Source organism: Eptatretus burgeri, chromosome 15 (assembly GCF_056783735.1).
Source record: "Eptatretus burgeri isolate ZD-2024b chromosome 15, Ebu_testis_v1, whole genome shotgun sequence".
Classification (NCBI taxonomy): domain Eukaryota; kingdom Metazoa; phylum Chordata; class Myxini; order Myxiniformes; family Myxinidae; genus Eptatretus; species Eptatretus burgeri.
Window position 1 is genome coordinate 41322020 of NC_140975.1, and position 11650 is coordinate 41333669.

At 41.1% G+C, this 11650-nt stretch overlaps 1 long non-coding RNA gene across 1 annotated transcript in view; it reads left to right on the forward strand.

The window, feature by feature from the left end:
* Positions 1–11377, forward strand: part of LOC147012029 (uncharacterized) — a 184173-nt gene extending 172796 nt beyond the window's left edge. Inside the window, exons 2-3 of the long non-coding RNA XR_015051762.1 lie at positions 2662–2788; positions 10795–11377. This is a non-coding gene — a long non-coding RNA (uncharacterized LOC147012029). The remainder of the gene's footprint in view (positions 1–2661; positions 2789–10794) is intronic.
* The last annotated feature ends 273 nt before the right edge of the window (positions 11378–11650 follow it).

Here is an 11650-nt window from a genome sequence, read left to right on the forward strand (position 1 = left end):
CAGCTTCACCTGCCGGCCTGTTGTGCTGCAGCGGCCTGTTCCGCGCTTGCCTTGCCATGCCTAGTTTGCCTGCCTCTGCCTTGACCCCATGCCTGCTAGCCCTTGTTTGCGTTTGCCCCTGTGTCCATCCATCACCATGTGCGCCAGGACCATCCAGTTTTGCAAGGACTGCCCTGCAGGCAGCCCGTGCATCCATCATGTCCATTTGTGTTTTGCGACCATCTCCATCCATTCCCCTGCATCAATGAACTTTGAAATGACTTTTACCTTCTCCCCTTTCACAGATCATAAGTCCTGGGCCATGGTTAAGTTATGGATAAGTCAAATGAAAATTGTGAATACGTGGAACCTCACCTGCATGTTTGTTTTAGTGCCGGCAATTTTAGTTAAGTTGTCCGAATGAGTCTGTGAGAGTTTGTTTAGTTAGTTACACAGCGCATTAGGTTATTTATTTTTGGGACACGTACTGTATAAAGAAATGTCGCACTCAGGGATCTGAAGGTAGAACGTAATAGGGGAAAACTTACACATGCTGGTGACATGAAAATTTGACAACTCGGAACGAGTCTGTAAAAAGGGAAGGGGATAGTGTTACGAATTTGGAAATTCGATTGCACACAACATACAGGTTCCTTTAGTCAGCTATGTCGATAAGTGCTTGTTCCCGAGTTAGCTCACCTTCCATTGTTTAAATGTTTAGAAATCAATTAGATTGCTCCAGATCGATTTAATAGTTAGGGAACGAAACAATGGAGACGTCCCTTCCCCTCTTCTGCGAAGAGGAAGAAGAACCCTGCCGTCACATGATTCATGATGTCAACAACTCCCTCCCACCCGTGGTTGAGCGGGGATGGATCACGAGGGCATGAGTCACGCCGGGCGCGGGGGAGGGGGGACGGCGGAGAAGGATAAAGAGGAGATCCTGTCTTTTGTTTGTGTTGGAAGTGGAGAGCGGAGAGTGGTGGTCGTTCAGCAGACCTTCGGGTCCTGTTTGGCTTGGGTTAGGGTTGAGGCCTTCGGAAGCTTTTTTGCTTCTGAAGAGGAGTTGTTCAGCAGAGCTTTGGCTTCTGCTTGGCTCGGGAGAGCTTTTTGCTTCGAGCTGCATTGTTTGGAGGAAAGTTGAGCTGGTCGCTTGGCTCGAGCTGCGAGTGGTGGCTTCTTCTTCTTCTTGGTTCGTGGAGCTCTTTGTTCTCCATTTTGGTTCCCGGCTTGGTGCGACTCATCGACCTCTTCTTGGAGGTGGTTCCTCGGGGAAGCGACGCATCGACGGGAAGGATCAGCGGCTTGTCTCACCAGCACGTGTTGAGAAGCGTGGGAGGATTCGCGGGAGCTCGGGAAGGATCGCGGCTCACGGCGATTGGATCCAGCTCGCTCTCGCTGGAACCCGGGTCTGAACAACTTGAAGACCATATGAGGTGGAGAGGTTCGAGATAGGCTCTGGGTTTCAGCTCACCTGTCCTCCGAGCTGGAGCCCGTTATTGAAGGCATCAGCCACCATTTCTTGGGTGTGTGTGTGCGTACGTGTGTCCGTGGGCCCGTCTAATAAGTAGGAAACTGTTAAGTGCTTTGTGTGCTGTAAATCTTTGCATTGCATTTCGTATAGTCGGAATATTTCTGCTCTTACGTGCTTCCCTCGTTCCCCATTATTATTAATAAATACCCCAATTGTTAAATGTTTTCAGCTCGTCGTGTCAATTCTTTCATTGACTGAGCATTTCGTGTGTTGGGAGTTAGAAAGCCGTTGGTTTGCCGTAAAATGGGGACATTTGGACCGACGGTTCTCGGCGATTAAGCAGCTCGGAATCGCGCACGGGACAGGCTCGCCTCGGCGGTTTGTTCCGTACGAGTTCCGTCGAGGGTGGAATACCCCGGTAGTTGGATCACATGGGTATTTAGGTACATTGAAGATTGGCAATCGACCCTACCACACGTGATCTGCCCATTGGCGTATTTCGGTTCTTGTACAAGGACCCGTCTCTCAGACTTATCCGGGCGGCAATCTATATTCTGGGCGATCGGTCAGGCCAACTCGACTTTTGGCTCCGTTCAGAGCGGTCGGTTGGCGGCCGACGACCCCGTCACCGTAACAATATCTTTGGTCACTTTCTCATTCATAACTTATTTGGTAAGCAGGTTGTAAATATCATCTGATCCTCATCTGACATATGATGACGACCCTCTACTACCACTCTGAAAAGTAAATATATGACTAAAAATGGGTATTGTAAATGTCATAGGCTCCAGCCACCATTCTACACCTGTAATGAACGACTTCAAATAACATTTTTATGGAAAATGATTACAAAATTGTGGCACTTTTTATAGTGGTAGCCATCTTGGATTTGGTACCTTTTGAAAGTTTGGAAAAAATGCCACCCTATTTATTTATTTATTTTTATATATCTTTATAATATCTTGATACAGAAGCAAGTGATAATTTGTTATTAACAAACATTTTACACAAAAGTTCGTTTTTATGACATAACTGCCGACTATCGATTAGATGTTATCGTTTCATTTTGAGCACTCAGGTCAATTGCATAGGCTGTATGCAGGCTTTGAAATGCAATCATATCTAAAATGGGTTCTTTCTTACCTCCATCACCGAAGGTGAGCGGAGGTTATGTTTTCACCCGTGTCTGTTTGTCTGTCTGTGAGCAGGATATTTCAAAAGGTTGTGGACGGATTTGGATGAAACTTGGTGGATGAGTTGGGGACATGAGAATAACAACCTCATTAGATTTTGGAGGTCCGGATCCAGATCCAGCCAATCAGTGGGATACAAAAGGTAAACTGTTCAGCCTGGTGGAGGTATGCACTCTACCGAGTGTCGTTCTAGTTACCACTGCTTTCACAAACCTTTTGATAAGACTTGTATGCTTGCGCATAATCATTTTTATCTAAATACATTTCCTTCAAGAGAAACTCTAAATTGTTTTACCTTGGCATTATCACTCAGTGCATTATTCTTATCAGCTGCAGTATCCCCATCTGTTATCCTTATGATAATTCACAGACCGGGCCAGTGTTTGTGTGTTTGTCACGCTACTCCTCCTAAAGTTCTGGACTTATTACATCCAGACTTGCTACATGCGATCAGCATGACCCCAGTTAGTGCATAGAGGCCTGTTTTTTTCATGGGGGGGGGAGGGGGGAGGGGGCGTTGTGGACACAAATTCTCTATGTAAAGCTGGTACACTGAATGGATCAGGATGCAAAAAGAACAGTAGTGACACATGCACACCAAAGGAACAGTCGAGAGGGGGGACACCAGCAGCAGAGTTGAAGGCCAAGATAGAGGGAGTGTTGGACAAACAATGGGTGTGGGGAGGAATGGGGGGGAAGGGGAACGTGCCTGGGGTGGACAAGATGGATACAGAAGGAAACTCTCAGGAGGGAAAACTGGGAATTTTGAAGGAGCAGGGATTTGGGTTGGGGTGGGAGGTGGGGTTAACAATGATAGAAAAGATCATGATTTTTGATTGGAGGAGGAGGAGATTGGGGACCATACTCTGTGCAGAGCATTGGTGCTGCATAAGCAGTCTCCTTGGCTATTGGGCACAATCCTGGATGGGTCGCCACTCCAACACAGGATACCAGCAAGCTGGCACTCATTTTGCCGACCTCGAAAGGATGACAGGTCGAGTCAACTCCACCTGGTATTAATTCAACAGCTGAGCTGAGTGGGGGGGGGGACAAAGGACAAAGCATGAAAAGAACAGAGCGTGCAAGACTAGAAAGGAGGTGATAGAAGACAGAAGCTTTTTGTCCCCTTTCTGTTCCAGTCTGTTATAGTCATCACATTTACCTTGAAGTAATCTTTTATAGTGGAGTTTGAGATGATAATGTTATCATCTTAATCACTGATATTTTCAGTCACTTCTATCATTTATATTTATTCAGTAAAAAATAATAATTAAAGCTCCACTTAAAACTTTTGAAATGTTGACCCTCATATTTTGATTATTTGCTGCCTTTCTTGTGGAGATAATTTAAGTTTTGTCTTTCTTAATTTGTTTGATTGCCTGTAATTTATGGAATTCCTTTTGAGCATCTTTTACACTTTTTATAGCACCCACAACATTTCCACAACAGAAGCGGATGAGTCTATGAAGTCTTTATGGTTAAGAAATTAATTTTTCAACCAATACCCAGTACGTCTCCTTAAAATTGTTCTCCAACACTCGGAAGTCTCTTTGGGTCAGAATGGCCTCTACCAAGATAAACACCCTCACCCTATGGATTATAGCATGGTGAAAGGGACATCCCACCCCCATTGGAATATTTAGTAATTATTTTATACGTGGATAACTCATGATCCTTGCAATAGGCATCTTTAGTATATATTTATTTTAAAACTTATCTTTTTTAGTGAACTTCTCGGAAGTGAATTTTGATGGAAATAATTTCTCAATTGAAGGAAATTATGGGAATATTTGGGTTGGAAATTCTAAAATTTACTCTTGCACAGTTTTTACTGACATAGGAAGATACACTCTTGATTTAAGTTCCACGTTGAATTTAAGCCTGATTGTGGTTGAGTGCGCACTGAATGAAAATATTGTATTTGTTCTTACTCCATCATTATAAGCTCCATCCAATTAAATCACAGTTAATCAATACCGAATTTATACCTGAAGATATTTGAATAACATCATTGCTGTAAAAAAAGTTGATTCGTTTCAATCTTTTTTGTAGTGAAACCAAATAACTCTCAAATGATTTTTTAATTGTGAAATCAACTTTATAATGATTTTTTTTTTAGCTCAAAAGTTGATTTTGAAGTTTGATTTTGAATAACTATACCAATATTTTGGCGCATTACCTTGTTTCATAAGGCGAGCTATTTCTGAAGACATTTCAGTCATCTCAAATGTTGAAGTTTTGGTGGGATTGTTAAAGTTATGAATCTGCTTAAATGCGGATTTTAAATAAACTTAATGTTTTGCTTGGTGATAAAAAGGGTATAATTTATTTCAATCGACAATAATGATGCTTCATAGTCTTTTGCGGATTTTGAAAGAGAGACTATCAGAGATTTACTGAGCTGGGACAGGAGAAATGGATTAATTTTATTCAAGGTAATGTATTGAAGATAATAAGAAAAACCCGACCCATTCCTAAACAAAATCAAAGGCATCAGTAACATTTTCAAAATTAGAATAGGAAAAAGAGATAAAGCTGAGAAAACCTAAATAGAAAGTCGGTGGTATTGTTAGAACTGACAGGTGTAAATCCCATTTTGCAAAAGCTTCTACCAGAAGATGGGCTCGTGAGCTTTTTAAAATTGTTGATATTTTAGACATTGTTTCTTGGACTTGTAAATTACATGATTTGAATGTGGATGAGATTTTGGGCTCATTTTATACTCAGTAATTACATAAAACAAAATTTGCAGTCAGGTAAGAAAGGGAATTATGTTGAATCTTGAAAGAAGTAAGAAAATGAAGCCCACTACACCACACACACCCCACCACACACACCCCTGCACCGACATCCGCCTTGTCACTCAAACCTAATCAAGACCCCAATGCATTGCACTCTTGAGGGCAATAGGTTGGCACTTCACACTTGTGTTATACACCTCAATGGGCACTCGAGGACCAAACCCAGAGTAATATAGCATGGACCATCTGCTGAGTGTTGGTTAATTCAACCCACACCCCAAAGCCACATTTTAAAGTGCTTTTGTCTTTCCCAGTTAAATAATAGGTAAGAATCAGGGTCAGCTTTCGGGAAGGACCAACGGGACATTTGTCCAGGGTCCAAACTCCCGGGGGCCCACAAAAAACATGATACATTTATTTATTTATAAAGCTAGTATTATTTATTCCCTTGTTGACTCAAAGGTAGCAGAGCCAGGTCAGTGGTATATGGGGTCGCATCTGCGATGTAAGGCTGGCAATTCGACTTTCCCCATTCAGTTTTTGATAAATTTGTATTAACGTTCCATCAAAATCACTTTATTAAGCTCTAACTGATAATCACCTCCACCCACTGAAGGTGGATGAAGGTTATGTTTTCACCCCTGTCTGTTTGTTGGTGAACAAAATATCTCAAAAAGTTGTGGACGGATTTGGACGAAATTTGGTGCAGAGATTGGGTGTACAACAAGGACAAAATGATTAGATTTTGGTTAAGATCTGAATCTGGATCCATATCTGAGAATTTTTCAAGTGATTTTTCACCATTGAGTGATTGGGCTAAACCGACATTTAACACAATATCACAAAAAGGTTATGGACGGATTCAGACAAAACTTGGTGGGCAGATTGGGGGTGTAACAAGGAAGAATTTATTTGATTTTAGTGAAGATCTGAATCCGGATCCGATAATGTTTTTATTGTTTTTTCACCATTGGGATGATCAGGCTTAAATGATATATAGCACGATATCTGAAAATGTTATGGGCAGATTTGGACGTAACTTGGTGGATGAGTTGATTAGGTGACGAGAACAAGCCGATTCAATCCTAGTTCAGGTCCGAATCCAGATCCGGCCCATCAGTGGGATACAAAATGTAAACGAATCAGCTTGGAGGAGGGATGCGCTCGATGAGTGACCTTCTAGTTACCCTCGCCGAAGGAGAGGGTATTGCATTTGGATCCGTTTGTTTGTTTGTCCGCACAGAACTTTCGTGTTTTACTCTGCAACTGCTTGTCAGACTGAGACAAAATTTTCACCATATGTGCGACTACTCATGTAGAATGTTTTAATGATAGCTATGACGTCCCAGGTCACATGGTGTAGCAGTCATGTTGGAAAAACTGAAAAAAAATTGGACCTCTGTATCTCTGAAACCACACCAAGGAAACAATTATAATTTGGCACATAGCATATACTCTTCCTGGGGAATGAGTGTGATTTTAATGATGTCATAGGTGCCTTCGTTATGACGTCATAATTGCATATGTAGAACGCTACATCTGATCAGTATGAAAATTTTTGAGGGTCATGTGGGGATAAAATAGTCCACAAAAAAATTGATGCCGTCATTGATCACGTGATTCGGCAGCCATATTGTTTTCTTTTAAAAACCTTCAAAAATCTTTTTCTCTGAAATGGCTGAAAAGATCGAGAAGAAACTTTACACGTATGACCACCTATCCATGAGGAACAAAAGGTTTACAGATATGATGTCATAGGTCATCTGAAATGCGAATCCTATCCAGGTTCCTCCTGATGACTTCATCTTTGATTTTTGCTTGTTTGGGTTCCTTCTGATTACTCCAATGAAGGACTGTACCCTATGTTGTGGAATTTTTTGTTGTTAACCAACTCAGTTTTAAATCCTGTTACTCAAACATAAGCCACAATTCATTCACTGTCCACAACGAAAGTACTGTTGAACAGAAAACCTTTATTTTAACGTAGTACCACGGAGTCCAAAGCACTGAGATGGTAAACATCCGCAATGATTTGCACTCAACTAAGTTTACATTTTTCTGACATTTATATGCTTTCGTTGGGAGTGGAGAGGGCTGGGAGAACAAACGACATGAGAGAGAGCATGGTGACTCTCGGCTGGCCTTGGGGAGAATCAGACAAAATAACTAAGAGCAGACAGCGAGAGGAGTACAGAATAACAAGTGGGTTATAGGTTTAAGACAGAATGTGATTATATATTTTGAATAGTGATAGAAATTAATAGTACATATGTGAAACCACCGATTACAGTAGAAAGTAAAAGGCAACTGGTTTTAAAAGGAATATTCCCCATCACCTATATGATCTTCCATTTGATTTGAAATTAATTTATTTTAATGCCATTCCAAATTAAATTGAATAATAATAATAAAAATACATTATAGGTCAGGGTCAGGTGTCCAATGAAAGCGTGATTGCATCAAAGCGGGACGTCTTGTTACCCGGTCATCACTGCCAGCAGTTATAAAGTGGTGGTGCTAGTTATGTCTCTTATTAATTACATAACACACCAGTACACAAACATCACACAAAAGAAGTCCTGGCGTGGGTCTGCAATCTCTGATTGCTCTTTTTCTTGTTTAAAATATATTTACTTTTAATTCATCTTCATTTTAAAAAAACAGTTGTCGTGAAATGTTTATAGATCTATACACAGTAATACTCTTTTTTTAAAAAAAATTCTCTTCTCACTACATTTCAAGGTTGGTGGTAGGGGAGGAGGGAAAGTGGGGAGGGGGCCTCTACTACTCTTATGTTCTGGGGGCTGTTAAACTTAAATCTGGCTCTGGTTAGAAGTTAAAGGTCTTCCTGTATATGAAAGAATGAAATATTACTTTAATCCTCTTTCCACACAGTCTGATTTGTACAGTATATATTGAGAAAAGATAAAAGTAATAAGTCCTGACCTGGGACATTTTCAAGTTTTGAGTTCAGTTCATTGATTTGGATGTGTAAATCAAAGGTTGATAAGGAGCACACACCGTGAAATGCCCATTCAAACCCATACTCGTCCCACTCCATGAAGGAGCTGTCTTCATCCTAATAAAATGTTTAAAAATTTCACCCATGTTGCACAAGATTATATAGTCCTGATGTGGAGCTATTTATGACTCACATTGATGATGTTGTACTTGCCCGAGCTTATTCAGACTTTGCCTTTTTTTTGGAAATAGGAACAATGGGACTTAAAAAGTGAAATTTAAGAAATTAGTTTCAAGTTTCCATGTGAGGATGAGAGTGATATGAAAATGTTTAATACATCTCTTGCATATAGTCAAGTTTTATTATCTTACTCGTATAAAAGCTCATCAAAAATGATGGAATTCTTTTATTTGAAATAGTTAAGGAGACCGGAAGATATGATGTTTCAATCTGTAGCAATAAAAAACGTTATTTTTTTTTAAAACTACATGTACAAATATTACCCTATTTTTTTAATCTACTGGGAAGTTTCATTTCGATGGTACAACTTCGTGAGCGTGCCAAAGTCTGAAGCCTCGGCCTCACGTCAGGTGTGCTTATGCCTTCTTTATTTATTAGACAACCTGCCAACGTAAATGCACACTCGTTTTACTCTGCCGGCATTACACATCACGTGCAGTGAATCTCACTTCCCTATGTATTTATTATTTTTTTCAGAAAACGCTCTGTACCCCACCCATGAGGCCCGGTTGCAGGTCACCGTCTACAACAATAGAAGAGATGTAATTACTCTTTTATGAAAAATGTTTTCCAAATTTTTTTTGTCCTGAAAAATAGACTGTACTGAACACGAAGTCATGTTGAAAGATTGGTCTTTGAAACACTTCTTAAATCGTTCTTATGAAGAGGGACAGACAAATACACAAACACACAAATACACATTGTGTGTGATGTGGGTAGATTGGCATGGAACAATTTGTATAAAATACATTGTTAGAAAAAATAAGATGCATAATGACCAAAAGCTAAATCTGACTTTCCCTTGGGGTTGGGGTAGGGAATGGGGGGAGGAGGGGGGGAGGAGATGAGGAGGGAGAGGAAGTTTGTGTTTCGTGAGAATAATCCTTTTAATTTACAAAAGCTAAATAGTTCTATAACATTAATACTTTGTCATGTGGGACGCAAGTGCTAAAATATCGATGATGTGTTGGGATAATAAGTGATTGCTTCGGCTGATGTAATTATACTCTTTATTATTGATAAGTGTCAAATAGTGACATAATCTTTCCTTATTTCCCCATTGACTTCAACATTAAATTACAATCGTCTCACAATCCCCATTTCCCCCCTTATTTCAATGTTAAGTTCCGGGGGTGTGAGGAGTTGGGAATATTGAATGGAACATATGAGGTGGGAGCGATGAGAGGATGAATATAGAAGGTAGCTGTGTGAATATGTAGTTTGTAATCGATATGGTGGCAAATTCGTTATCTGTGTCTGAAACATTAATGTTGAGAATGGTGACACAGATACCCAAAATCTCCCATGTGAATTTGAGTGTTAAGGTGGAAGGCATTGGCAGGGTCGATAACCCATTCAACATCCTCTCTGGTACTGGATGCATCACCAATACAGTTGTCTATATCGCGAATTCTGCGGTGGGACCATCTAACTGGTCGAAAAAATTTTTTCTCATTGATCTTGTTAAATGGCCCAGACCTCTTGTCTGACATCGAGGACAATTCAATCTCTCTATGATGTATCAAACTCCAATCTCCAAATATTAGATGAATTCTTTATTAATGTTGAGCACCCTGGATCTTTTCAGCCCCTTCAAAAGCCTGAAAATTTTTGCCATTTTGCCACCTAAGCAGCCATCAATTTTTGACCAACACTGAGAGTCCTTCCTGAGCACTTAACAGATGTTAACAGCACACAACAAGCTGACAGTGGAACAGCTGTAGTATATTACACATTTTCTGATTTTGGCTAAAACCTCCTACCAAACATCTGCACAATTGCATTATTAGGCTGGCCTAGCCTGGTGTTGGCTCAGTGGTTCGGGTGGCGGCTTGAGATCCTAGGGTCCTGAGTGGAAGCCCCGTCGGGCACTGAATTAATACACCAGGGGGTTGACTCAGTCTGTCTTCCTTCCGAGGTCGGCGAATTGAGTACCAGTTCCAGTGTGTGTACCGGTAAAGGGGCACTGCATCAGCAACACAGTCGCGCTTCAAGAAATGATAACTACCCTGGCAGCTAAGCTGCCATACGACCACCACCATTTGGCTGGCAGGATGGCCTAGAGGTTTGCACACTCCCTAGAGGCTTGCACACTCGCCTCTCAGCTGTCTAGCCTGGGTTTGAATCTCGGCCAAGTTATACACTGCCATCTTGTTGTTTTACAGGCAGGCTGATTCATCAATATGTGTGTGCGTGTCGTTCCAGCGTCCCTCTGATGGACATTAAACTGGACATCCCGTCTGCCGAAAATAGTTGGTGGACGTGAAAGACCCCAGGGTGTTCTTCACAAAGAGTAGGCGAGCTATCGCCGACACCCTGAACAAATTAGAAAATCCTGCTCTAACCTACAAGATGGCACTGCATCAGCAGCACAGCAGCACCCTCAGCCAGTGATGCTACCCCTGCAGCCTTGTGTTGCATAAGAAAGAAATATTGCATTCCCACCTCATCATGGCTACATTCTTATATTATCTTGGCTCGTGCATTACATTCTTTGCACATTATTGACATTACATTCTTTGCACAATGTCCAAATCACTGGTAATACCACTTTTGGCTCCTTATAAAAGGGTAATCTCTGTTTGGTGTTTCTGACCTTGTTTTGACTCTGTGGTTTATTGCGTGCCAAACCTGCAAAGTACATTTAAGCTTTCAAGTACCTACTCAAATGTGAATGTATTTATTACTTTGACATGAATACAATTTGGGTAAATGTCCTCAAATTCCTCGTGCGAGGCATTCTTTTCAGATCGCCATGACTGTGTACATGAATAGAATAAAAGAAGATAATGACCGATGAGAGGACAAGACTATTTTTCTGCATTTGTAAGGCAGTGAGCATGCAAAACCTTCCTCGAAGGAATTGTTCGCGCTTTCATTGGAAATGACCTCCCCCAGGAAGGTGATTGAGGCCAAAGGAAACACTACAGGAACGGGAACTTGAAGGATGCCAGGGTAGGAGGTGAGTATTCAGGATGCATAAGGAGTCATACCTGCCCTTTATAGTGAATGGAGTGTTAAAGAAAAAAAAAATAGAGGAAGGAAGAGGCTGCTGAATTTC